The sequence below is a fragment of the Acomys minous genome, assembly GCF_964271855.1.
Source record: "Acomys minous genome assembly, chromosome: 6".
In the NCBI taxonomy this organism is placed as follows: Eukaryota; Metazoa; Chordata; class Mammalia; order Rodentia; family Muridae; genus Acomys; species Acomys minous.
Window position 1 is genome coordinate 42,983,296 of NC_140487.1, and position 22,980 is coordinate 43,006,275.

Below are 22,980 nucleotides of genomic sequence, written 5' to 3' on the forward strand. Positions count from 1 at the left end.
TCAGCATTAGACGCTGTGTCTTCCATGCTCCTTAGTGGATGATCTACCCTTATGTACACACAGGCAGCACTTACTGGACTCAGTGGGTTATAGGAGAGGAGGAAGAAGACATACTGTTTCGAAGGAGCATGAGGGAAGGGGTCTGGGAGTTAGAGGGGGAAGGAAGTGGGTAAGATCAAAGACATTTTATACATGTATGAAATACGTTTTCACATGATGTATCTCTGAAACAGCATAGTGATCATCTGGGCACTCCTGAGGTAAATGAAGGAGAAACAGAAAGTGCAAGGTCATCTTTGATTATACAGAAGACCAGCCTGCGATAAATATGACTCTGTCTCAGAAACAAAAAAGAAAGAAGGAAGGAAAAGGGAGGGAAGGAGGAGGAGAGGGGAGGGGAGAGATAGTCATGGCTCTGACTAAGTGACATTTTTAAACACCAGCTTTACTGCTTCCCCTCTTGAAGTTCTGACCCCTAAGAACAAAGTAAATGTTACTGTAATCATTACACATTGTCACTCCAAACCACCATGCTTCAAGCATTACAAGTAGATTGTTCAAGAGCTAAATTTACTGTTGCTAATTCTGTGGCCCTAGTTTCATCTCCTTCTTGAAAAAGTAATAATTCCATTGATTATTAGACTAGTATTATAATTATACTTTATATAAAGTGAGACTTTAGAAGACTTTATTTGCCTGATTCATACATTTGCAGTCTGAACAAAAAGACTGAAAGGGACTCAAATAACTCACCTCTCCAGACACAGATTAGACTGAGGCCAGAAAAAAGAAGCAAAGACTGGAAAGGATGTTCAGTGTGGGGGAAAAAAAACAGAAAAGTAATTACTAGAGAGATAAGGAGAGCTGTTGTACCTAAAAATAGACCTTGGAAAGGACTTGAAGGGCCTTCTAGTCCAATACTTCCTGGAGTGTGTTTGCAAGTCATGAGTCACAGGATGTCAAAGAGTGCTGTACACTAGGAAGAGTGTTCCAACACCCAAACAACTTTGGAATTTTTTCATCTTGATCACACTACCATTTTTTTTAACCCAAGGCTTTTAAAGACACTAATTCTCCAAGACAGAAAAAAAAAACATGTTCAATGTTTTCCAAAGGTACTGACTATGAACTTTTCCACAGAGCATGTACAGAATTAAAAATAAATCTGGCTTTCAGAGATCTTTAACCAGACCAATAACTCACTGCAATGAACATTTACAAGTGAAGCTGTGTACACAGAGTGGCACACTGTGACATACTACTATTTCCACAACGAGATATTTTCTATGCTTTGTTTGTTTGTCTTTAATGTGGAGGTGAGGCTGCAAGGGCAAAGAGAAAACATGAAGGACGGGGAGATGAACTGGACTAGGGTGCATGACATGAAACACACAAAAGAAATGTTTGTAAAATCTGGCTTTCTATGCCTTGGGATGCAGTTCAGTTGGCAGAGGGCTTTCTTAGCCTTTCTTAGGTTCAAGGCCCTGTACCACAGAAACTGGGGGTGATCATGAACATCTATAATATGCAGTTCTAGCATTTAGGAGGTACAGGCATGATGGTTACAAGTTTAAGATCATCCTAGGTCCACATTCATGTATACATATGACCCACGTCAAACATGGCAAATTTGAGGTCAGCCTGGGCTACACAAAACTTTGTCACAAAAATTAAACATTAAAAACCAGACCAGGCCTAATAAACCCAATTTTTAAATCAGTCATCAAATCATGTCCTTTTTATTGTCATAGAGGAAATAGGAAATAGGATCCACGTGTTATCAGCAGCTTAAAACTAAGACTCAGGTTTGTCTTTTCATACCCGTTTCCCTTATCATCCTCCTTGCCATGTCTGCATAATTACTTGAACTCAAAAGTGATAGAGCCAGGCAGTGGTGGCACACACTTTTAATCCTAGCACTCTGAAGGCAGAGGCAGGCAGAACACTGTGAGTTCAGGCCAGCCTGGTCTACAAAGTGAGTCCAGGACAGCCAAGGATACACAGAGAAACCCTGTCTCAGAAAACCAAAGGAAAAAGAAAAAGAAAGAAAGAAAGAAAGGAAAAGAAATGACATGGTACATTGTGCAAAGACATGGGCATGGTGAAAGGGCTTGGAAATCTATGAGAATCATTCACATGTTGGTAGCAAAATGACTGTCTCCTGTGTATATGCCACCCTCTCCCAGGTGGTAGGATGAGCACTTGGGCTTGGCTTCTCATTTCATCGCATCACAAATCTATGAGGGGAGAATTGGAAGCCTTAAGATTGCCCAAAGTCACAAGGAAAAAGGTAGGAAAGCGGCAGTTACCAATTCAAATTCTATCCGGCACCAGAGCACCACAAATGAAGAGCTGTCCGCATGCTTAGGACTCAGTAAAGGTTACAGAGCAAATGATGAATGATGTGAGATTTGAACTTTAGGAAGAAGCATCAGAAATATGACAGAGTATTGCACGGGTGTGGCTGAGCTCCTAGAGTTGTCCTGTGACACCTTGCCTCTTCTGGGCCAGGCTCCTCTTTCTCTTACACTATATCAGGGGTCCCATCAAGACTTCTATCCCCCTTTCAAATAAGATAGAATTCTTCAAGAAAGTAGAGGTGCTAAAATACTTGCCAGGACAAGAAATGCTATTTGCCTCATGCAAAAATAAATTTTTATTATAAAAGGGCTACTCTTTTATTTTACCACAAAATTAACCAAGATTAGTACATTGTAATTTCTGCCTTTCTCTCTAGTCAGAAATGAGAGGTAAGGCTTTCTGAACTACTAAGCAAAACTGCTGAGATCCCACTAGTGTATTGTCATGGCAGCTCTCATGGTATAAGAGGTGTATGTGGTACTGTGCCCTGCCTTTGGAAGCTATTTATTGCAGAGATGATGCCAATAAAAGTAGACTTTGAAGTTTGTCAGAGCCAAAAATAAAATTTACAGTTACTTAAGAGTCAATATTTCACCCCAGGTGAGATGGTTTGGATCCTCAGAATACAGAGCTTAAAGTTGTGTTTCCTTCATATATGTACAGGGACACGTACTTGGTGCCTGCTGCATGCACCCAATGCTGACATACCACAGACATTTGGTGAATAATGATTAAACCAGCAAGGTTGGGCTCCCCAAAGTGTGATGAGCCTCCAGAATCCATATGGCTTCTCATCCTCCTCTCAGGGGTCCCCTGAAAGTTAGTCTGTTCCTTGGCTGAGGAACAAAGCACCACAGACTGGGTGGACTCAGTAACAGAAACTTACTCGTCATATCCTGGAGCTGAAGGCAAAGATCAAGAGGTAGCAGGTGGATTCCTCTTCAAGCTTCCTTCCTTAGCTGTGTGATGGCTGGTCTCGCCTCGTTGACTGGAAGAGATGAATATGACTATGAATGCATGTCTAATGAAGAGGGGATGCATTTATAGAGAAGAATGGCATGTGGGGCAGTGACTTAAGAAGAAAGCATACCCTGAGTGTGAGTGGCACAGTCCAACGGGCTGGGAAGGTAAAAGCCAGAACACTACACAAGTTCCTTTGGCTCCAGATAAAATGTGTCTATTCCTGCCACCATTGTCTGATGAAATCAGACTCCCTCTTCTTCGGTCTTTCCATATTAGCTTATAACCATGCCTACGCTGGAAGTTTCCAGCCTTTCAGCACAGTATCAAGAATATTGACGCTGCCTGCCAGGGAACACAGCTTGCAAAGCTCCATAACCTCCCCTCTGGAGGAAGCCTGACAGTCCCAGGATCATCCAGGCCTGTGGGTCCCCAGGAACAGCCAGGTTAGAGTCCACCCAACCTTTTTTCTGACCACCTAGGACACAGCCAGCAGAAGAAAATCCAGGCCAGCAAGTCCCCAGAAACATCCAACTAGAAGAAGTGAGCAGTCTGCTATACCCTGAGCTCCATTATCAGACCCAAGGCTCTGCCTGCTTCCCTGAGGAGCCCTTCAGCATCAGAAACATCTAGCCAACACCAGGGACAAACACAATCAACAAGAGCCAGGGCAATATGGCATCACCAGAACTATCAAGCTATCCTAGTACATCAAGCCCTGGACACATTAACACAGCTGAATCAAAAGATGATGACCTTAAGTCCATCCTTATAAAGATGATAGAGGCTTTAAAAGAGGACCTGAATAAATCTCTTAAAGAAATAAAGGCAAATTCAAACAGGTGAAGGAAATTAATTAATCCATTAGTAAAATACAGGAAAATACAATTAAGCAAGTGAAAGAAATGAATAAAACTGTCCAAGGCCTGAAAATAGAAGTAAAAGCAATAAAGAAAAACACAAACGGAGGCAATACTGGAGATGAAAAAAGTCTCAGGAAGAGAACAGGAACTACAGACACAGGCATCACAAACAGATTTCCAGAAAGAATCTTAGGTGCAGAAGACGTAATTAAAGAAACTGATACATCAGTCAAAGAAAATGTTAAATCTATACCCAGCAAAACTTTTCATCACCATAGATGAAGAAAAGAAGCTATTCCATGATGAAAACAAATTTAAACAACATCTATGCACAAATCCAGCCCTACAGAAGATAATAGAAGGAAAACTGCAACCACAGGAGACTAACTACAGCCAGGAAGACACAGGAAATAAATAACCCCGCATGAGAAAAAAACATTATAAAAGGGGAGGAGCATGGGTGCATGTGTGCACACAGACACACACACACACACACACACACACACACACACACACACACACACACACCACACACAGCACTTTACACTCTACATCAAAATAACAAGAATTAACAATCATTAGTAATTAGTATCTCTCAACATCAACAGACCCAGTTCCCCAATAAAAAGACAGAGCCTTACAAAATAGATAGAAAATAGAATCCATCACTCTGTTGCACATAAAAAACATGCCTCAGTAACAAAGATAGGCATTATCTCAGCGTAAAGGGCTGGACTATGGTTTTCCATATGAACAGACCCAAAAAGCAAGCTGGAGTAGCCAGTTTAGTAGCTAATAAAACAGACTTTCAACCAAAGTTAATAAAAAGAGACGAGGAAGGACACTTCATGCTCATCAGAAGAAAAATTCACCAAGATGACATTTCAATTCTGAACATTTATGCCCCTAAAGCAAGGGCACCTAATTTGTAAAAGAAATATTACTAAAGGTTAAATCACACATAGAAACACACACATTAAAAGTGGGAGACTTCAACACCCCTTTCTCATTAAAACAGAGACCAAACAGAAAAATAATGAAACTAATAGATGCCATGAATGAAATGGACCTAACCGATATCTACAGAACCTTTCACCCAAACACAAAAGAATATACTTTCTTCTCAGTACTGCAAGGAACCTTCTCCAAAATCAACCATATAGTTGGTCACAAAGCAAACTTCAACCAATACAAGAAAATTGAACTAACACATTTTTCTTTATTAAACTACCATGGATTAAAGCTACAACAGAACAACAAAAAGATAAACTTGTAGCCAAACTAACTAAAAGCCAGAGAGATAGCACCCAAATTAACAAATTCAAAAATGAAAAGGGGGACATAACAGCAGACACTGAGGAAATCCAAAGAATCATTAGATATTACTTCAAAAGCCTGTATTCCAGAAGAGTGGAAAATCTAAAGGAAATGGATGATTTTTTTCATAGAGTTCACCTGGCAAAGTTAAATCAAGATCAGGTAAGCAGTTCAAACACTCCTATAATCCCTAAGGAAATTGAAGTACTCATCAAAACTCTCCAAACCAATAAAAAGCCCAGCACCAGATGGGTTTGGCACAGAATTCCACCAGATTTACAAAGAAGAGCTAATACCAATACTCCTTAAACTATTCCACAAAATAGAAACAGAAGGAACATAGCCAAACTCATTCTATGAGGCCACAGTCACCCTAATATCTAAGCCACACAAAGATTCAACAAAGAAAGAATTTCAGACCAATTTTACTCATGAACATAAATGCAAAAAATACTCAATGAAATACTCACAAACAGAATCCAAGAACACATCAAAAACATCATACACCATGATCAAGTATGCTTCATCTGAGAGATGCAGGGATGATTCAATATATGAAAATCAATGTAATCCACCATATAAATAAACTGAAAAAAATCACATGGTCATCTCATTAGATACAGAAAAAGTCTTTGAAAAAATCCAACATCCTTTCATGACAAAAAATCCTGGAGAGATGAGGAATACATACCATATCTAAATATAATAAAGGCTATGTACAGCAAACCAACAGCCAACATCAATTTAAATGGAGAAAAACTCAAAGCAACCACACTAAAATCAGGGAAAGGCTGCCCACTCTTTCCATATCTCTTTGATATCGTACTAGAAGTTCTAGCTAGAGCAAGAAGACAACTAAAGGAGATCAAGGGGATACAAATCAGAAAGGAACAAGTCAAGGTATCACTACTTACAGATGATATGATAGTATACATAAGTGACCCCAAAAATTCCAGCAGAGAACTCCTACAGATGATAAACACCTTTAGCAATGTGGATGGATACAAGATTAATTCAAAAAGAAAACAGTAGCCCCTCCTGTATACAAACAACAAATGGTCTGAGAAAGAAATCAGGGAAACCATACCCTTCACAATAGCCACAAAAAAATCCATAAAGTATCTTGGCGTAAATCTAACCAAGCAAGTGAAAGACGTCTGACAAAGACTTCAAACCTCTGAAGAAAGAAATTGAGGAATATATCAGAAGATGGAAAGATGTCCCATGCTCATGGATCAGTAGGGTTAACATAGTAAAAATGGCCATTTTCACAAAAATAATAAACATATTCAATGCAATCCCCATCAAAATACCAACACAATTCTTTACAGAGCTTGAAAGAAAAATTATAAACTTCATATGGAAAAACAAAACAGCCAGAAGAGCTAAATAATCCTATACAACAATAGAACTTTTGTAGGTGTCTACATTCCCGGCTTCAAGCTATATTACAGAGGAACAGCAATAAAAACTGCATGATACTGGCATAGAAATAGACTGGTTGATCAATGGAATTGAATTGAAGACCCAGAAACAAACCCACACACCCTTTATTTTTTTTTTACAAAGAAGCTAAAGGCATACATTGAAAAAAAGATAGCATCTTCAATGAATGGTGCTGGTCTAACTGGATGTCTACATGTATAAAATTACAAATAGATCCATATTTGTCACCCTTCACAAAAGTAAACTCCAAGTGGACCAAAGACCTCAACATAAAACCAGATATGCTTAATACATTAGAAGAGAAAGTGAGAAAGAGCCTTGAACTCATTGGCACAGGAGACAACTTCCTAAATAGAACACCAACAGCTCAGGCTCTAAGATCAACAATTTTAAAATGGGCCATTATAAAACCTAAAAGCTTCTGTAAGGCAAAGGGCACTATCGATAGAACAAAAAAGCAGCCTAGAGATTGGGAAAAGATCTCCACTAACACTATATTTGACAAAGGGCTAATATTCAAAATATATAAAGAACTCAAGAAATTAGACATCAACAAATGAAATAACCCAATTAAAAATTGGGGCACAGAGCTAAACAGACAATTCTCAACAGAGGAACCTCGAATGACTGAAAAATATTTAAAGAAATGCTCAATGTCCTTAGTAATCAGGGAAAAGCAAATCAAAACAACTCTGTGATTCCATCTTACACCTGTCAGAATGGCTAAGGTCAAAAACTCAACTGCCAGCACATGCTGGCAAGGATGTGGAGAAACAGGAACACTTGTCCATTGATGAATAATGCAAACTTGTACAGCCACTTTGAAAATCAATCTGGCACTTTCTCAGAAAACAGGGACTAGCTCTATCTCAAGACCTAGCTATACCATTCCTGGACATACACCCAAAAGATGTTCCACCATACAGCAAGGACATTTGCTCAACTATGTTCATAGCAGTTTTATTCATAATAGCCAGAAACTGGAAACAACCCAGACATCCCTCAACTGAAGAATGGATAAAGAAACTGTGGGTCCATTTACACAATGAAATACTACTCAGCTATTAAAAACAAGGAAATGCTGAAATTTGCAGGCAAATGGATGGAACTAAAAAAGATCATCCTGAGTGAGGTAACCCAGACCTAGAAAGCTACACATGGTATGTACTCACTTATAAGTGGCTTTAGCCATTTAGTACAAGGTAACCATACTCCATTTTACAGAACCAAAGAAGGTAAATAACAAAGAGGACCCAAATGAGAATGTTTAAACCTCCCTCAGAAGGAGAAATAAGAAGGCAAGGGTTGTGGTTGAAGAGAGGGAACAAGTTATGAGAGAGAACACAGCAAGAGATAAGGGTGGAGATCAGATCTGGGAGAGTGGGGAAGGGGGGTGAGAAGGCCTTTAGAGAAAGGACAACTCGTGAGTGGCACGATCTCTATGACAAACTGAAGACCTGAGTCAGACTAGGCCTCTGGGAGAATATGAGGGGAACTATAGCTAAGACTCCTAGTAGCAGGGGCCATGGAGATTGAAGAGGCCACCCTCTAACCAGACAACACTCCTAACAGAGGGAGGAGAACACCAACCCACCCACAGAAACCTGCCTACAGGATGTACAGGTAGAAAGCTAGAGCAGATAGAGCAGAGATTGAGGTAATGGCCAACCAATGCCTGACCCAACCGAAGACCCGTCTGATGGAAGAGAGCCAACCCCTGACACTATTAATGATACTGTGTTATGCTTGCAGACAGGAGCCTATCAAGAGTTGTCCTCTGAGACTCCTCCCACAAGTGGTTCAAAACAGATACTGAGACTCATAGCCAAACACTGGGTGAAACACAGGGAGCCTAGTGGGAAAGTGGGAGGAAGGACAAAAGGACCTGAGGGTAACAAGAGCGCCACAAGAAGACCCACAGAGCCAACAAACCACGGCCCAGAGGGACCTATGGAGTCTGAAACACAAACCAAGGACCATGAATAGACTGGACCTAGGTCCTCTACATAGTAGACAATGGGCAACTCAGGCGTCATGTGGGTCCACTAGTAAGGGTAGCAGGGGCTTCCTCTGACATGGACTCTGTTGCCTGCTTTTTGATCACTTCCCACTGATGGGACTGCCTTGCCAGGCCACAGAGAAAGAGGAAGAACTCAATCCTGACGTGATTTGATGAGCTAGAGTAGGTAGGTGGAGGAGGGGATCTCCTTTTCTGAGAAATAGGGGAAGGGAGAGGGAGAAGGAGACTGGGAGGAGAGTAGGGAGGGTGCTATGACATGGATGTAAAGTGAGTAAATAAATAAATAATTTTAAAAATACACACAAACCAAATCCAAGAACGCATCAAATACATAATCCCTCTTGATCAAGTAAGCTTCATCCTACGGATGCAAGGATAATTCAACACATGAAAATACATCAATGTAATTCACCACATAAACAAACTGAAAGAAAAAAATTACATGATTGTCTCATGAGATGCAGAAAAAGCCTTTTAACAAAATCCAACATCCTTTCATAATAAAAAGTCTTGGAGAGATTAGGGATACGAGGCCCATACCTAAGCATACTAAAGCAATATACAGCAAGCTGGCAGCCAATATCAAGTTAAATGAAGAGAATTCCACTAATATCAGGGACAAAACAAGGCAGTCCACTATCTTCATATCTCTTCAATATAGCACTTGAAGTCCTAACTAGAGCAATAAGACAACTAAAGGAGATAAAGGGGATATATATTAGAAAGGAAGAAATTAAAGTATCCATATTCGCAGAGGGTATGATAGTATACATAAGTTATCCCCAAAATTCTACCAGAGAACTACTACAGCTGACAAATACCTTCACCAAAGTGGCTGAACACAAAATTAATTAAAAGAAAAATTAGTAGCCTTCCTGTATACCAACAACTAACTGGATGAGAAAGAAATTAGGAAACCAACACCCTTCACAATAGCCACAAATAATGTAAAGTATATTAGTGTAACTCTAACTAGGCAAGTCAAAGACAAGTATCACAAGAACTTCAAGTCTCTGAAAAAAAATTGAATAAAAATCTGAAGATGGAAAGATTTCTCATGCTCATGGACCAGTAGGACTAACATAGTAAAAACGGTCATCTTATCAAAAGCAATATACAGATTCAATGTGGTTCCTATCAAAATACCAACACAATTCTTTATAGACATTGAAAGAACAATTTTCAACTTCATATATAAAAACAAAAAAATAAGAATAGCTAAATTCTATACAATAACAGAACTTCTAGAGGTATCCATATGCCTGGCTTTGAGCTATAGTATAGAGCAACAGTAAAAAAAAAAAAAACAAAACAAAAACAAAACAAAAACAAAAAAAAACATGGTATTGGCACAGAAAACAACTTTCTGAATAGAACACCAACAGCTCAGCCTCTAACAGCAACAATTAATAAATGAGACCTCTTGAAACTGAAAAGTTTCTGTAAGGGGCTGGAGAGATGGCTCAGTGATTAAGAGCACTAGCTGCTCTTCCGAAGGTCCTGAGTTCAATTCCCAGCAACTACATAGTGGCTCACAGCCATTTATAATTCTGGTGTACGTGCAGGCAAAACCCTGTATACATATAAATAAATAAATCTTTTTTTTAAGTTTCTGTAAGGTAAAGGACACTGTCAACAAAACAAAATGGTAGCCTACAGATTGGGAAAAGATCTTCACCAATACTAAATCTGATGAAGGGCTAATATCCAAAATATATAAAGAACTCAAGAAATTAAACACCAACAAACAAAATAACCCAATTAAAAATGGGGTACAGAGATAAATGGAGAATTCTCAAGAGAGGAATATCAAATGGTGAAGAATCACTTGAAGAAATCCTCAATAAATCTCATTTATTAGTCATTAGGGAAATCCAAATCAAAACAACTCTGAGATTCCTTACACCTGTCAGAATGGCTAAGATCAAAAACTGAAGTGACAGCACATGTTGGCAAGGATGTGGAGAAAGGGGAACACTCCTTTTGCCAGTGGGAGTGCAATTTTGTACAATCACTTTGAAAACCAATCTGGCACATTCTCAGAAAACTTGGAATAGATCTACCTCAAGACCCAGATATATCACTCCTGGGAACAACTCATATGTCCCCCAACCAAAGAATAGATAAAGAAACTGTGGTGCAATTACACAATAGAATACTATTCAGCCATTAAAAGGAGGAAATCATGAAATTTGTAGGCAAATAGCTAGAACTAGAGAAGATCATCCTGAGTGAGGTAACCTAGACCCAGAAAGGTACACATGGCATTTACTCACTTCTAAGTGGATATTAACCACATAGTACAGGATAACCATACTCCAATTCACAGACCCAAAGAAGCTAAGTAATAAGCAGGGCCTACAGGAGAGGCTCTACCCAACTTGGATTGAAATTCTCATAAGGGGAAATAGAATAGACAGTGGAAGAGAGGGAACAGAATAGGAGAGAGACTGCTGAGGGAAATGAGGGTGGGGATCAGATATGGGACAGAAAGAAGAGAAACCACAGTAGGGGTATCTCTGAGACAAGTGGAAACCTACAACAGGGTAGGCTGCTAGAAGGACATGGGGATGACTCTAGCTGAGACCCCTAGTAGCCACGGTCATGGAGACTGAAGAGGCCACCCTTTTACCAGTCAGGACTCCTAGTGGAGGGAGAAGAATACCAACCCACCCACAAAAACTTTGCCCCAAAATTTACCCTGACTACAGCATGGGCAGGGATAAAGACAGAGCAGAGACTGAGAGAATATCCAACCAATGCCTGGCCCAACCTGAGACCCACCCCAAGGGAGAGAGCCAACCCCTGACACTATTAAGTGCACTCTGCTATACTTAAAGATGGGAGCCTAGCATAGCTGTCTTCTGAGAAGCCCTACTCACAATGAACTGAAACAGATTCTGAGTCTCACTTCCAAATAATGGGCAGGGTGCAGAAAGCCTTGTGGAAGAGTGAAGAGAAGGATAGAAGGACCTGGAAGGGACAGGAACTGCACAAGAAAACCAACAAAGCCAATCTACCTGGGCCCAAGGTGGGGTATGTAAAGACTAAAGAACCAACCAAGGACCATGCATGAGTCACACCTAGACCCTCCTACACACATATTCCCGATGGACAGCTTGATCTTCATGTGGGTCCCCTAGTAAGGGGAGTGAGGTCTGTCTCTGACAAGGACTCTGTTACATGCTTTTTGATCACTTTCCCCCTGGCAAGGCTGCCTCGCCAGGCCATGGAGGAAGAGGATGTACTCATCCTGATGTGACTTGATGTGCTAAGGCAGGCTGGTGGTGAGGGGGCTTTCCTTTTCTGAGAGGTATGAGAGGGGGAGTGGGGGAAGAGAAAGGAAGGGAGGGTGGGACTGGGACAAGAAGAAGGAAGAAGCTACAGCTGGGATGTAAAGTGAATTAATTTTTTAAAAGAATACTGAGGACCCAGTTTCATGGGCTAAGCACCATTGGTTTCTCTTCCTTTCAAGAGTATAGACAGTACATTGTTTTTTTTTTTTTTTTTTTTTTTTTTTTTTTTTTTTTTTTTAGTTGTTGCCAAAATGCTTTTATTTCAAACATGGCATTACAAAGTATTTAAAAACCACTCATTATACTGGTAAACGTAACCAGCAAAGCATAACATTAACCTGGCAACAGATAATTTAGATGAAAATCTATGGATAAAAGACTGTTCCATTTGGGGGCAGCTTTTTGTTTTTTTGTTTTTGAAATCCATCGTGTTGGATGGAGGAAACATTCATGTTATTTGCTCCAACTCTTGTTTACTGTCACACTTTTTTTTTTTGTTTGTTTGTTTTAAGTATCTAAGAGGGTAATCACAACCAAATTTATTCTAATAAGCCTAACAATGTAGAAAAAAACAGGGAAATCATTAGAAAACACAGTTTGCCAAAATTGTTGTAATAGGATATAAAATGTTTTAAGATACTTTTACATATTATACAGTGCATAGTGCTGGGGGATTGTTTTGTGCACTGTGTACTCAGATGCTCACTTATATCGAGACACTAGCCCAAGGTGTACGTCCCCATGAAAAACTGTACCTACCAGAATAATGGGTAAGAGGGGAGGACATCCTATTGAATCTTTAGGTGTGAGAAGCCTGGGAGAAAGAGGAAATGGAAGGATCCAGTGGGTCCTGGAAAACTACAGGCGAGTCTGGGCCCTGGGGTCCTCCGCAAACTGTGGCAACAGCCAAGGAAAAAATAGGCAGTAAAAACCTTGAACCCCTACCCGGACTAGCCGATGGACATTCTCCACTGTTGAGTGGAGAAGAAGATCTAACTCTCACACAAACTCTGGTGCCCCATATTTGATCATATCCCTTGGATGGAGATGCCTGGTGGCACTCAGAGGAAAGATAATAGGTCACCAAGGAGAGACTTGATACCGTATGAGCATATTCAGGGGGAGGAGATCCCCCTCAGACACAGACATAGGGGAGGGGAGTAGGGGGGGGAAGTGGGAGGAAGGGAGGGATGGGAGGATACATGGGATGGGCTAACAACTGAGATGTAATATGTATAAATTAATAAAAATGTATTAAAAAAAAAAAAAAAAAAAAAAAAAAAGAAATGACAATGCCCCCATCTAGACGACAACAAGATCTTAGGGCACAAAAATCAGCATCTGAGTACATTGTTTTTTTAATTTTTAATTTATTCAGATTACATCCTGATTGTTATCCTCTTGGTTCTATCTTCCCATTCCCATCCTCCCTCCCTCTTCTACTCTATCCCCCTCCCCTAGACCTCTGACATATGACCTCAGCCTATCAGGTCTCATCCAGGTAGTATGCTTCCCCTTTCTTTGTGTGCCAGGGCCTCCCCATCAAGGGGAAGTGATCCAATAAGGGGCACCAGAGTTCATGTCAGAGGCAGTCCCCAGTAAGTTGTTAAACTATCACTCACTACCATGCAAGCCAGTCCAATAAATCCCCTAAATCAATACAGTTAGCACATGGTATCATCTCACTGTGCTCTCATGTGGTATTGCCTCTGTATGTATCTGTGTTGTAATCCCTTATTCTTACAAAACTACAATTTAAAGTGAATTAAAGCCTACCCTAGTGACTTCAGTTTTAGTTAATCACCTTTGAGTTAAGACAGAGCTGTGTTTATGCTGAGAGGCCTTATGTGGAATCTTTTTCTGGCAGGAGTCAAACCTGGAGAAGTAAATCCTTGAAGGATTGACAGGGTTTAGTATGATTAGATAATATTTTGTCATCATAACCAAGGATTTCATTTAGGGTGTCATCCATAGACTATGCTGTGGCAATTGTCCAGAAAATTGTGAGTTTGCTTTTTGGCTTCTGTTTTTATGTCCATCCAATATGGGACTCATCTTGTGTAACATGACATGGGATGCCTATCTTGAGAGTTACATATGAGTGGTATCTCTTGGTACACATCATCCCTTCCAGGATGATGGTGTGAGAGAGGCTTGATTATATCTCTGAGAACCCTTACATCCAAACAGATACTCCATCAAGGAAGTATAGTGCTTTGATTCTTTCAAGGCATTAAGTTCTGCTTTCCAGATTCTCACAGAAGCCTTGTGAGGAAGAAAGTACTGCTCTTATGCTCTTATCACCACCACTAAACAAGCACAATATTGATGAGGTGGTAGTGGCTCATGCCTTTCATCACAGCACTCCAGAGGCAGGAGCATCACTGAGTTCGAGACCAGCCTGGTTTACAGAAAAAGTTCCACGACAGCCAGGGCTATGCAGAGATACCCTGCCTCAAACAAACAAACAAAGACAAGCACAATATAAGAATAAGAAAAACTGAGGTGAAATGACCTATCAAATTGAGGGCACATAGATCACTGTCAGCTTTGTATGGTATGGTAATGGCATTGTGTTCACGTGGGGACATTTCTTAATTCTGAATGGATTTCTCCTCAAGCGCTAGAGGGATGACATGTCGCAGTGTTCATAACATCTCTCCTTTACTTCCTGATCCTTCAGCAAACTAATATGCTAATATGTTAATGACTAATGAAAGTGACTGGTAGCAACTTACTGCTATCCACTCTCTTATTTCTATTCTTTAACATTTTCATAATAGAAGAATGAAGTCATCCATCACTACTGTTTGGCACACATCTTGATTCCTACTAATATCTACCGTAACTACTTATGCTTGCTGGAGCAAACAGGGAAGCACGCTCATCTCAGTTTTTATATTCTTAATCCCTCCCACAAGAACTAAAAACAATTCTATCTGACTCCTATTAGAAGGCATCTCCTCGCCTCATTAGTCTCTAAGCAGTGTGCAGTATCAGCCAATGCCTTGAGGAAGTACCAACTTGAAACCAGACAAAGGTATGCCCTTGAGAATGACATTTTCGAAAGACCTTAGAAGGTGTGCCAAGGGAAACAGTACCATCCAAAAGAGTGACTGCTATCAGCCTTGCCCTCTGCCTGAGCCTGTCTTGCCTTCTTGTTTGTTTTTGAGAATTTTATACATGAGTAGTTTTTGTTATTTCCTTCCTTCCCTCCCCCCACTCTAAATCCTCCCATATGCCCCCCACCCTCTCAGATTCATAATCTTCTATAATCATTGTCTTACATATATGCAAGTTGAAGGGAGTTTTTCCTTGTCTGACACTGGGGTTTTTGTTAGATGGTCTATGGCTCTTAGGGGGAGCATTATCATTCCACATGATGTAACTATATTTAAACTTTTTTTTTTTACTTCAAATTTTCCCCCTTGAAAACATCAGGTCCTCATAGCACAGTCTCACTAGACACTGCTACCAGGCCTTCTCTCCTGGCTGGGTACGTCTTGAGCGCCTAAAAATTGAACCTGGTTCCTTGATTTTTGCTCCCTACTTCCTCCTAGCTTGCACCAATTCAACTTTGTTAACTGGACCGTACAAAGATCTGACAAGAAAATTCCATACACACATGCTAAAGGAAATTAATTTTGTGGATAGTTAAAAGTTAACATTCCAAAATCTGTCTAAAGATTCAATCCAATCCCCATCAAAATTCCAGTGTAATTCTTCACAGAAACTAATTAAATTTCATATGAAAACACAAAAACTCAGGACAGCAAAAATGATCCTGAACAATAACAAAACTGATGAAGGTATCACCATACCATATTTCAAGTTATACTACAGAGCTACAGTAAGAAAAACAGCATGGTAATGGCATAAACACAGACATTTATTAATAAAATAAAATTAAGGATCTACATACAAGCTTACACTCATACTAAAAATCCACCTGATTTGACAAAGGGTCCAAATCATACACACTGGAAAAATGACATCTTAAGAAAAATAGCGCTAGTCAAACTGGTTAACTACATGAAGAAAGTGAAACTAGAGCCTTATCTCTCACCTTGTACACAGCTCAACTCCACATAGATCAGGGACCTCAATGTAATACTTGAAGCCCGATCAAAGAGAAAGTAGAGACTATGCTTGAACTCATTAGCAAAGTAAAAGACTTTCTCAACAGAGCCCCATTAGTGTAGGCATTAAGATCAACAATTGAAAAATGGAACCTCATAGAAATAAAAAGTTTCTGCACAGAAGGACACCATTGTTTGAGTGAAGAGGCAGCCTATAGAACAGGTGTAAAAATCTTTACCAGCTATTCATCTGATGCCATTTAGTATCCATACTACACAAAGAACTAAAAATAGCCCAATTGAAAAAAATGGGACATGGAACTACACAGAGTTCTAAAAGAGGAGATACAAATGGCTGAGAACTTTTGGTGGTGGTGGTGGTGGTGTTTGGTTTTGGTTTTGGTTTTGGTTTTGGTTTTTGAGACAGTGTTTCTCTGTCCTAAACTTGCTCTACAGACAGGCTAGACTCAAACACAGAGATCCATGTGCCTTTGCTTTCTGAGTGTCAGGATTAAATGGGTGGGTACGCCACCACTACCTAGTCTGAGAATTTTTTTAATGATCAACATTGTTAGCCACACAGGAAATGCAAATCAAACCAATCTTGAGACTTCATCTTACTCTAGTCAGAATTGGCTAAGATTTTTTAAAAAGGGGGAGGAGGGCAACAAATGCCAGTGTAGATGTAGGGAAAGCGGAATACTTATTCATTTCTGGTAGGAGTTCAAACTCATGTGGCCACTATAGAAATCAATATGGTTGCTCCTCAAAAAAATAGAAATACATCAACCACATGATCCAGCTCTACCACTTGGATATGCAAATAAAGGACTCTATATTCTACTATAGAAATATTCATTCACATTCATTGCTGGTCTATTCACAACAGCCAGGAAATGGGAACAGCCTAGAACTCCATCAACAGATGAATAGACAATGAAATATTACTCACTCACTGAGAAAAATAAAATTATGAAATTCACAGATAAATAATCTTTCTGAGTGGGATAACTCAGGCCCATGTTTTATTTGTGGATATTAGCTTTAAATCTAAAGATATGTGTATTTCATTTGGAATATCTGTAGAGGTCATGAAATTAGATCTATCAAGGGAGGGGATATAGAACACTGTGATGTGCACGGTAAATGGGTAATAATAGAATGAAAAATTGGGATAAAGGATGGAGAACAGGGTAGAGGAAGGAATACAAGGAGAGATAAATATACTTAAAGATCTTTCAAAAATTTATATATAAAATTGCAACTATAGAAGCTTCCTAAATATACACATACCTATATATAAAAAGTTTAAATGGAGTTACCCTATAATACATGTTGTCCTATAACAATGCACTACAAGACATCACAGACAAGAAGCCCAGTGCCAGGTTGTGTTACCTCTTTAGTTTTGGTCAGTGAGATCCTACATACAGCCAATTATTGCAGGTTATTGTTGATGCTCTTGATTACTCTCCAGAACTTGGGAGTTAAGAGACCCTATCGCTGAAAACACCTCACACCATAGAACTTGGAGAAACTAAGCTAGAACTGATGGGGATATTTCATCCCAATTGTTTTAGTTAGGGTTTTATTACTGTGAAGAGACACCATGACCACGGCCACTCCTATAAAGAAAAATATTTAATTGGGGTTGGCTTATAGTTCGTTATTGTTCATTATTGTCCATTATTGTCCATGATTATACATGGCCCTGGTGAACAAGGAGGAAAAGGAAGATGTGCTGAGTTCATGACATTATTATTGTCATGCAGAAGCATGGTGGCAAACAGGCAGACATGGTGCTGGAGAAGGAACTGAGAGTTCTATATCTTAATCCAAAGGCAGCCAAAGGAGACTGTCACACTGGGTGTAGCTTGAGTTTAGGAGACATCAAAGCCTGGCCCCACAGTGACACACTTCCTCCAACAAGACCACTCCTACTCTAACAAGGCCACACCTCCTAATGGTGCCACTCCCTACTGACCAAGCATTTAAATACATAAGCCTATGGGGCCAAACCTATTCCAATTACTGATTAGCTTTCACAGTGTGACGATGCTTTATGTGTGATCAGAGGAGAAAAGTAACATCAATCTTATCCAATTGTGACCACTGATACAATAACAACTGGCCCAACAAGACATGCCCACTGGTGCACAGAGTGGCACAAACACTACAGGAATAATCAACCACTACTTTATGGTTGTATTTAAGACCTGCTCCACAAGTTGAAACCCATGCCTGGAACTGCTATTACAGAAGGAACCCATGGCTAGACAACTGGCCATAGACTCTAAGGGAGAACTTACTACAATTACTCTATTAAATGGGGATAGTATTTAATTTTTTACACTATGTAAATGCTTTATTTCAATGTAGGCCAGGGCTCCCTCCTGGCCTGCTGCACAGGTTCTGACAGGCTGGTTTCTGGGAAGGCGTCACTCAGGTCATCAATGGTCATCTGGTCGAAAGGAATTATGTTCTTCATTTTCTCCAGCTGCTTCTCATATTCCTGGATCCTGACTAGGGATCCAGACACAAACTCAGCACAGTTCTTCACATCCTCCTTTTCCTCATGGTTCACCAGGGCCATGTATTTATCCTCAGTCACAGGAATCTTTGGGGAGTTATACTTCTTTTCAAAATCATCCACCAAGTCTGCCTTGGCCACATTGGCTTTGCAGTAAACCCAGTCAATCGCTGGTGGTTTCTCAGACAGATTAGCCAACCTGGTGTGGAGGATCTCATTACAGTACTTAAGGGAGTTTGCAGTTATCTTTTGATTTGGGGGTATGATTTCCCCCAAAAGCTACCCAATCAACAGTTTTTAGAGCAAGTTTACTCTCAGCCATCTTGGGATCCTTTAACCCCAGCAGAGCAGTGTCTCCAGCAGCAAGGAACAAACAAATGGGCATAGTATTAAACCAACTCCTAATTATATCTTTATATCCATAGGTAGTGCACCTCTAAACCTTCATCACAGAAGCTTCTTAGAGAGACCCACAACTTGTCAAGGTGTAGAAAAGAAATGACTGCTAAATGCTCAGCCCTAAATATGATGTCTATGGCACTCTCCTTCCTCTATAGGAGGGAGGGTACAAAGAGTGTAAAAGCCAGAAGGTAGATAATGACTGCAAGGAATGTGTTTTTCTAACACAGTAAGGCGGTTGCACCTATGAACTCACAGTGGTTATGATAGCATGTACAAGGCCTATGCAAAAAAAAAAGCCAGACAAAAATCTCAGCATGGACAAAAAACGTGGGCATGAGGCCTAACCCCTGGTAGAGGAGGTATTGCCAATTGATGGGTTCTGGGAAATGGAGATTCAGGGTGTTTTTTTAAGAGTATTGACTTGGTAGATTGAGCACACCTCAGTGGATAACCAAACAGCCAAGAATACAGAGGCAGCACAGCTTAAAGAGATGTTTATTTTTAAAGTTATAGAGTTAGGTGAGTAGAGAAGAGATAGTAGATCTGGGGTAGGAGTGAATGAGCAAAAGACATGGAATAAAACACTAAAAGAATTAATACAAAAATTAAGTTAACCTTCTGCTATATGTTACAGTCATCTTCCCAGGGCCATTTTGATATGACACTACTGCATATTCAAAAAAAAGTCGTGATCAATGGGTGCAGGGTGTAAATGTGAGTGAACAGGTAGGCTAGTGTGTCTGCGCATGTGTGGATGAAGAGCTGTGCCGTTCTTCTTATGGTATGAGGCTTTCACTTTTCCCTACTTGAACTATAGTGACCTGTCAGGAATAGCAAGTAAAAAAACACTAGGATATGCTTTGCTTACTATTGACACAGTGACCAAAAAGCTTCCCATTTCTCCCCTGTTCTGCTACTTTAAAACTACACATGTAAACCTATACACTATTTTAAAATGGTCATTTAAATAAAAATAATGAGTGATATGGTCAATGTCTTCTTCATGGAATGGGACTAGTTCCATGTTATATGCTATGTGAAATGACTTGGATTCTCAGAATACAAAGTTTAAAGCTGTGTTTCCTTCATACAAATGCATCAGCATTTATGTCCCTAGTACACATAGCATGTATCATGTGTTGATATACTGTAGATATCTTGTGAATAATGATTAATCACATAAGCTTGAGTTTCCCCAAGTGTGGTGAGCTTCCAGGACCCATTTGGCCTTCCCCTTCTCCTATCAGGTAGCCCATCTTGGTAGGATGTTCCTTTGTTGATGGTGGCATAACATATTACCACAGGCTGGGTAGCTTAAATAATGGAAATGTATTCACTATAACTTGGTTGAAGAAGGCCAAGGTGTAGCAGATGGGTTCCTCTTTAGGCTTCTCTTGTCCTTCCCCTGTGTGCTCACATGGTCGTCCTTGTGTGCCATGTGTATCCTGAGTATATCACATACACTGGATTAGGGATAAGTCTACTGAACTCATTTTATTGAAGGTCCTAGCTCCAAATGTAGTTAGTTACATTCTGAGAAGTTAGGACTTCAATAAATGAAGAACAGCAAAACTCATGGATCCTTTAGAGGTGTATAAAGGCTCAAGTCCTCTGGGTTCTTAAGATTAAGGTCTAGGCTACCTGATGGTCCAGGAGAGACATTCACAGTGGTAACAGTACTGATGAAAGAAGAGAAATAGAACAGAGTTTCACCTGAAAATACAGTGGGAGGGTGATGAAACCACGAGAGCCTACACAAACAGAATGCTGTGGTGAAGGACAGTGTTCAGACACAGACTGTGTTCAGCATAAACTCTGACACTAGAGGTTCACATCTCCACAGGGCCTTAAGCATGTCCTTACACAGAGTTGGAAGCATGCCCTCCCTAGAGACGGGAAACAATCTCTAAATTTTATTATATTTATGTATTTATTTGTTTATATATTTGTTATGTTTCCAGAACATAATTCATCATTGAAGGAAAATGAGGGTAGGAACTCACAAAGTAACTGAAGCAAAAACCACGAAGAAATGCTACATTCACTAGGTCATGCTTGGCTAGCTTTCTTTCTTTTACTCTTTTTCTTTTTTTTTTTTTAATCATTCTTTATCTTTCTATTTTTGTTTTCTATCTTTGTTTTTGTTTTGTTTTTTCAAGACAGGATTTCTCTGTGTTGCCCTGGCTGTCCTGAACTCACCCTGTAGATCAGGCTGGCCTTGAATTCAGAGATTCACCTGTCTCTGGAGTGCTGGGATTAAAGGTGTGCTCCACCAGCACCCAGCTTCAGCTAGCTGTCTTATACAATCCATGCTCACTTGCCTAAAGACAATGGCACCCACTATGTGCTGGATCCTCCCGTATCAATCACCAGTCAACACAACCTCTCACAGATGTGGACACAGGCCAATATGATTGAAGTAATTTTTCCATTGACATTGCCTCAACCCAGGTGAATCTAGGTTGTGTCATGTTGACAAGAACAACAAACCAGCATCTTGTATGCATGTGGGGAGTAGAGAATACACATATACAAGACAGATATGTGGAAGTCAGAGACAACTTAGAGAAGTTGATTCTCTTCTTCTACCGTGTAGGTTCTGGGATTGAGCTCAGGATATCAGACTTGGCAGCAAGTACTTTTACCTATTGAGACATCTTGATGACCCCAGAAATCTAAATTCTTTCACCTCTCCTGAAGCTGCCCCCACTCTGACAACTTCTCTATCTGTCTGCCCCACTCAGCTTGGCTGTCACATCAAAGCATCCCAGGCTGGTCAGTTTGCAAACTAGGCATTTATTTTCTTAGGATCCACAGTTAGAACGATAACAAGGATTCTCCTTGGGTTTTCCTCCTTGTTGGCTCTCCTATGACACAGAAAAGTTCTGGTGTCTCTTCTGCACTGGGCAGGTGCCCCATACCAGCCTCTTTTTAGTGTGTATCACATGTCCCCATCTCCAAATATAGTCATCATGAGGATGAGAATTTCAATACAGGAAATGAGCGATTCATACATCTACCCACAACACAACACCAAAACCCGCATGCGATCCAGAGCTGTACCACACCTGCCAAGTGTATGATCCTCCAGAGTATTTACCATAGCTGAGCTGTGTGAAGACTAGGAGCAGCCACCAAAAGGATAAGTGATGATCAATGTCGGACACTTTGGGAAAATTCATTCCTATTCTGTCCAGAGATTTCTTGTTTAAGGATTGGACTGAATTTACTTCTAATTAGAATGAGTTTCAAGAGTCTTCTACTCAGTTGTTTATTTTTATGAAAGAACTAAAAATATGCCCATACTTCTAAAGTATGCTAGACATTTAATTTCATTTAATTAGAATATATTAATTACATAGTAATCATTCATGATGACATTTCTATACATGTATACAATACACTTTGACTCTTCCACCCCACATATGAAAGCACACTATGCTTGGCTTTCAGAGTCTGCTTCTCTCACTTGCCATGGAATTTCCATTTTCCTGCAAACATCATAATTTCAGCCTATTTGCCCACTTATTGACTGGACTGATTATTAATTGTTTAGACTTTTTAGTTCTTTATATATTATAGATATTAATCCTATGTTGGATAGTACTTGACAAACATTTTCTTTTAGTCTGTAGGCTGTCTCTTAATTCTGTTGCTTTGGCTTTGGGAGGTTTTTTTTTTGTTTGTTTTGTTTTGTTTTGTTTTG

The 22,980-nt window shown here is 39.9% G+C and overlaps 1 protein-coding gene across 1 annotated transcript in view; it reads right to left on the reverse strand.

The window, feature by feature from the left end:
- The window catches only part of LOC311599628 (uncharacterized protein), a gene marked incomplete at its 5' end in the record, with an annotated part of 111,987 nt that overhangs the window by 24,350 nt on the left and 64,657 nt on the right, over positions 1 to 22,980 (reverse strand). The window contains one exon of the mRNA XM_084785655.1: positions 3,248 to 3,349. The remainder of the gene's footprint in view (positions 1 to 3,247; positions 3,350 to 22,980) is intronic.